Genomic DNA, 6990 nt, shown 5'->3' on the forward strand with positions numbered 1-6990 from the left:
GGTTCGTGGCCTGAGCACGCTCCTGAGACACGAGCACGCTCCTGAGACACGCACACTGTGCACAGTGAAAGTCTGATCGATGAGCATCGTACTGTCCACACTATGTGGACCTACTCAGCACGTTTTATTGTATTCAACGATGTAAATACTCTTATCATGTTGATAACATTATTTTTGTAATTTAAGCAAAGAGGCAATCATGTATTTATTTTTTCACAGGTGATAATATATGATTTTTTTTAATTTAAATACAATGAACGAAAATGTTTTTACACTGGCTTCTGTGATTCTTATTTATATTAAATTTGACAATAAAGACAGATACTTTTAAAATGTGTTTGTTGGTTGAATCGCCCATGAAGATCCTCCAGATTTCATCTATCTAGACTTGATCCTTGTGTGTGTGTGTGTGTGTGTGTGTGTGTGTGTGTGTGTGTGTGTGTGTGTGTGTGTGTGTGTGTGTGTGTGTGTGTGTGTGTGTGTGTGTGTGTGTGTGTGTGTGTGTGTGTGTGTGTGTGAACTGTTTCCTCTACAAAATAACAGGAAGTTCATCTCACTGCTGATGAACGATGTTCAGGGTCTTGTCTTGTTACAGCGAATCAACATGAACGAATGAATCCTCATCGCTGCTGCTCCACCTCATCACGCAGTCAAGTGCTGCGCTGGTGCGCGCAGGGTGCGCGCTGTGAAGTGGAGGAACTGGGAGGGGGATGAACTGGGAGGTGGATGAACTGGGAGGGGGATGAACTGGGAGGTGGATGAACTGGGAGGTGGATGAGCTGGGTGGTGGATGCACTGGGTGGTGGTTGAACTGGGAGGTGGATGAGCTGGGAGGTGGATGAACTGGGAAGTGGATGAACTTGGTGGTGGATGAGCTGAGAGGTGGATGAGCTGGGAGGGAAATGAACTGGGAGGTGGATGAGCTGGGTGGGAAATGAACTGGGAGGTGGATGAGCTGGGAGGGAAATGAACTGGGAGGTGGATGAGCTGGGTGGGAAATGAACTGGGAGGTGGATGAGCTGGGTGGGAAATGAACTGGGAGGTGGATGAGCTGGGTGGGAAATGAACTGGGAGGTGGATGAGCTGGGTGGGAAATGAACTGGGAGGTGGATGAGCTGGGTGGTGGATGAGCTGGGTGGGAAATGAACTGGGAGGTGGATGAGCTGGGTGGGAAATGAACTGGGAGGTGGATGAGCTGGGTGGTGGATGAGCTGAGAAGTGGATGAACTGGGTAAGGAAATTCAATTCCACTTTTTTTATATAACCAACACCGTAAAGTCATTTCAAGAGGCTTTTCAGGAGAAAAGCCAACAAGTCCGCATGAACAAGCACGAGACGTGTCAACCCCGACTAATGCTGCACAATATTGTAGCATAAATATGCAAATGAGATGCAAATGAGAGGACACCGTATAGCGCAGCAGCTGAAGGTGTTTAAAGTGTTGGACACAGGCGTGAGGCCGTGTGTGGGGGGGTGGAGGGGGTGGGGTGGGGGTGTGTGTGGGGGGGGGGGGGGGGTGGGGGGGGGGGGGGGGGGTCAGCTGAATGAAGCCTCTCAGTGCTGCCAGGTGCTGCCGGGACAGATTTTCCCGTGGTACAGCGGCATCTCTCCAACATGTGTCTCCACGTCCGAGCTGACAGGACGCAGCTCCTCCGACCAACAGAACCAGAACCGCAACCCGCCCTGCAGAGAGGACGCAGCTCCTCTGACCAACAGAACCAGAACCACAACCCGCCCTGCAGAGAGGACGCAGCTCCTCCAACCAACAGAACCAGAACCACAACCCGCTCTGCAGAGAGGAGACAGCCTCCAACCAACAGAACCAGAACCGCAACCCGCCCTGCAGACAGGACGCAGCTCCTCCGACCAACAGAACCAGAACCGCAACCCGCCCTGCAGAGAGGACGCAGCTCCTCTGACCAACAGAACCAGAACCACAACCCGCCCTGCAGAGAGGACGCAGCTCCTCCAACCAACAGAACCAGAACCACAACCCGCTCTGCAGAGAGGAGACAGCCTCCAACCAACAGAACCAGAACCGCAACCCGCCCTGCAGAGAGGACGCAGCTCCTCGACCAACAGAACCAGAACCACATCCGTCCTCCTCCTCCATCAGGAGCTGCAGTCCAAACATTAAACACCAGGTGGGTTCCATCCAGCAGATGGTCCGAAATAATTCTACTTTAATTCTTTTAAACAAAAAACTAAGGAACTGTTTCATTTCTAAACATTTTTTTATGATGGGATCTAGATGAATATGGAAAACCCTCCTCTCTCTCACTCTCCCCTCCCCCTCTCTCCCCTCTCTCTTTCTCTCTCTCTCTCCCTTTCTCTCTCTCTCCCTCTCTCTTTCTCTCTCCCTCCCTCCCCCTCTCTCTTCTCTATCCCTCCTCTCTCTCGCTCTCTCCCTCTCCTCTCCCTCCCTCTCTCTCTTCTCTCTCCCTCTATCTCGCTCTCTCCCACTCCCTCCCTCTCTCTCTTTCTCTCTCCCTCTCCCTCCCTCTCTCTCCCTTTCTCTCTCCCTCTCTCTCACTCACCCCTCCCCCTCTCTCCCCCTCTCTCCTTTCTCTCTCTCTCCTCCTTCTCTCTCTCTCTCTCTCTCCTTCTCTCTCTCTCTCTCTCCCTCTCTCTTTCTCTCTCCCTCCCTCCCCCTCTCTCTTCTCTATCCCTCTCTCTCGCTCTCTCCCTCTCTCTCCCTCTCTCTCTCTCTCTCTCTCTCTCTCTCCCTCTCTCTTTCTCTCTCCCTCCCTCCCCCTCTCTCTTTCTCTATCCCTCTCTCTCGCTCTCTCCCTCTCCCTCCCTCTCTCTCTTTCTCTCTCCCTCTATCTCGCTCTCTCCCACTCCCTCCCTCTCTCTCTTTCTCTCGCCCTCTCCCTCCCTCTCTCTCTCTCTCTCCCTTTCTCTCTCCCTCTCTCTCACTCACACCCCCTCCCCTCTCTCTCCCTCTCTCTCTCCTCTCTCTTTCTCTCCCCCTCTCTCTTTCTCTCTCCCTCTCTCTCGCTCTCTCCCTCTCCTTCCCCCTCCCCCTCTCTTCTCTATCCCTCTCTCTCGCTCTCTCCCTCCCCCTCTCTCTTTCTCTCTCGCTCTCTCCCCCCCCCCCCCCCCCCCCCCCCCCCCCATTGTTCTGAGGGTTAAACAGTCTGGCAGGAGGTTCGGTTCTGGTGGGATTGTTCTGAGGGTTAAAACAGTGGTCGCATTGTGCCGCACTGAGTCTTTTCAGCGCGCCTCTCGCTCGCAGCCAAGCGGAAGTGACAGCCTGAAATACTCCGCTATCTTGTCACTCTCGCTCCGGCTTGGCACGGCTTAAAAGAAGCAGACAGCTTTTATTCCCTCTCGTTCTCAGCCTGGACATTATGGGCCACGTCGAGCGGTAATTTGCTTGAGAAAGGCTCTGCGCTGAGCTCAAAGGCCGCTGATTCACCACAGAGACGCGCTCCAGGCTTTCATACCTCCAGTGAGCCGCGCAGCGAGTCGCAGGACGCAGCGCAGCGCACCGCTGCTGCAGCTCATCAAGTCAACTCCGACTTCTGAAAGGAAAGATAAAGTCAGATTCCTCGAATGAAAGTCCGCGTGCTGATGTGTGCTGGTGATGAGACAGTCAGTGACGCTGCTTCAGCAGCAGCAATGACACAATATCACAGTGAAACGCGCTGCCGCGCCTGCTGAGTTTAAAAGTGACGATCCAGAGAGTCACAATGTTGTTATCAGGAAGGGTCTGAAGCAGGACCAGGACCAGGACCAGGACCAGGACCAGGACCAGGACCAGGACCAGGACCAGGACCAGGACAGGACCAGGACCAGGACCAGGACCAGGACCAGGAGATCTTTATTGATCCCTGTGGGAAGTTCCAAAGTATTCTGTATTGATCCCTGTGGGAAGTTCCAAAGTATTCTGAGTTGCCTTCAGTTATTACTTGAAGACTGACTCTTTAGAATCTCTTCGTTCACTTTAATTGTTAACAAAGTCCAGCAAGAGGGTCTGAGAATGTTACTGATGATTTTATTGAAACTTGAACTACAAAGTGGACGATTCCAAATCATCATTTAATAGTAACGTCGTGCTGCGCATCGTGTCCTCTCACCATAATCTTTCTCAGAGTTCAAGTTCTTCATACTGTCACTACAATAAAGGAGTTTACATTAACAGGCCACTTTTCATACAGGGAAGGCCCGGGAATAGGAATGGTTCAATAAGCAGGAGATTTCTGACTTTCAGTGGAAAGATAAAGCGTTCGGGCACTTTTACGCACCAGCGGCTGTGAAGGCGCTAATTCTGTTGCATTCATGAGTGAAAGTAAAGAAAAGCAGTGGACATGTGTCCGCAGTAATTAACCACGAGTGAAGGTGTGAAGCTTTAGTTAAACAGCTCTGAGTGAAGAACGAGAGACCTTGTAATTCGCTCAAATCCGCTTTAAGCCGGAGTGTCGGCGCGCCGGGGGAGATGCCCAACAACAGCCTCAAATCGGCTTGATTTGCAGATTAACTGTCGGGTGGGGGGCGACATGCTCGGAGCTCGGACCTTCACGCTTTTTGTACATGTTGCGTGATTTCTGCGAGCACCTGGTCCGAAAACCAAGTGCACGCGCGCAGAGCGGCTGGTGCGTGGACACTGGTGCGTGGCCGCTCGCCGACAGGACCGGACCGAGGAGACGTGTGGCCCGTCCTCCCTCCCTGTGCGCTGCGCTCTCGGATTCAGACGTGACACTCAGCTTGATGAGGCTCTGGTTGTCTCCTGGAAGAGTCGCGTGTCCCTCCGCCGTGCTCTCCGGGGATGCACCTGGTGGATCTAACTCTTTTCATGTCTTCGCGCCTGGATCTGTGGACAGCAGCTGCCTAAAAGCAAGCAAAGAGAGAGGCCCTTGCAGTGTCTTCCAGACGGGTTTGGCACGGTCTTCGGGCGTCTTTAATGTTCCATCAGCCTTTGTCCCGGATACAATATGGTCACTGTAAAGCATGACGTTTTGCAATAATAAAACACATTTTCAATGATGTGACACCGGGCTGAAAGCGCGACGCGGGCCAGACAGGCCAAACATGTCCCGCGTTTGTTTTGTGGCCCCGCGGCCAATTAACAGCCAGATCTTTTCCAGCGCCTTGATAAGCCAATTAAATTTATGTCTTGTATTTTTCAAGGGGAGAAAGGAGGAGGATCTGCTGAGTCCTCCTCCTCCTCAGAACGGGGATTTTCTTGCCATCACCTGGTGCTTTCTGCACAAACTGTCCCGAGAGCGGCTCCCTCCATCCTGCCGTGCGCTTTGTCTCTGCGCTGATCACTCATTACTGAGAGGTAACAAATCCTCTATTAGCTATGTTTTGTGTCATATTTTCATCCGCAAGCCGAAGCAGATGCTGCAATTGTAAAATCCGCATTGTAGAGCTACTCAAGACTGAAAGAGAGACGGACAGTGGCCTGGAAACGAGGGGAAGAAAAAGCTTTGGGCACATCTTCAGAGGAATAAAACATTTAGGAGCCATAAACAGACTTCAACCTGCTCTATTTCAGCCTTTGTGTTGTTTGTGAATAATTAATGTTAATAGGGACAGGTTTGTATACTTTGAATGCGGGACCACAGGTGCGGAGTGACAGGATGAATAACCGGCCCTGATTTTTGCCAAAGCTCGAGGGCTCTTGTCCGGGGTCTCCAAGCTGATGGAAAATATTGTCATGTCTTTGATTCGCAGCATTACTTTCACGGAGAACAAAGCCTGGTGATGAAAAGCTTATGCTGGAGAGAAACAGACGATGACGGTGGCCGCTTCAGCCCCTGAAAGAGAAAGAAAGGAGGCGAGTCAATGGCAACGCGCGCTTCTGGTTTTGTGCGCAAGTGCTCCATCTAACTCAAATAAAGGAGCCTTTCCAACTTTTAAAGGACCACTTTTTGCCTTTAATAAAGGCCGGACGGCTGTAGCCATTAAGCATATGGTGCTAAGGCGCCGGTCCTTTGTCCCCCGAAAGCCCTTCAGATACTAACTTGTGTTCTTTCCGGGATATTTAACTTCTCAAAAGCTCCAACTTTATGCGCCGGCAACAAGTGGCTCCGGGGCGCACGAGCAGGTTCGTCCATTGACAAACCAACCGGCTGTCAGACGGAAGAAGGAACAAACGGTGGAAGGGGGTCGTATCAGGACGCAGCGGGCGCTCAGGCACGTCCGGGAAAAATATGCTTTATGTCTTTTATTGCTCAATTTAACCAATTAGACGCAAAGAATTGTCCTTTCGACGCATTGGCGCCGAGATGCACGGGCGCGCCGGATCAGAGCGCACGCGCCAGATTGACGTCGGTAAAGAGAAATATTCCACTTTTTAACAGTCTGGGGATGGAAGTCCTCAAAACGAGGGATGAATAGTTCTGAACCATCTATCTATCTATCTATCTATCTATCTATCTATCTATCTATCTATCTATCTATCTATCTATCTATCTATCTATCTATCTATCTATCCATCCATCCATCCATCCATCCATCCATCCATCCATCCATCCATCCATCCATCCATCCATCCATCTATCTATCTATCTATCTATCTATCTATCTATCTATGTATCTATCTACCGAAGTGGGTAAATAGTAAAAGTGATTTTCTTCATTTGATCTCAGAACAATAGAAGCAAACTTTATCGTTTGATGTTTCATTTCCTCATAAAACCTCAAAGTATGTCCAGACCCAGACCCCCTACCATGACCCCAGACCCCCAACATTAACCCTAGAACCAGACCCCCAACATTGACCCTAGAACCAGACCCCCAACATTAACCCTAGAACCAGACCCCCAACATTGACCCTAGAACCAGACCCCCAACATTGACCATAGAACCAGACCCCCAACCATGATCCCAGACCCAGACCCCCTACCATGACCCCAGACCCTCAACCATGATCCCAGACCCAGACCCCCAAGCATGACCCCAGCCCCTCAACCATGACACCAGAACCAGACCCTCAACTATGATCCCAGACCCAGACCCCCAACCATGACCCCAGACCCT

The sequence above is a fragment of the Lipophrys pholis genome (assembly GCF_963383615.2).
Source record: "Lipophrys pholis genome assembly, chromosome: 1".
Lineage (NCBI taxonomy): Eukaryota > Metazoa > Chordata > Actinopteri > Blenniiformes > Blenniidae > Lipophrys > Lipophrys pholis.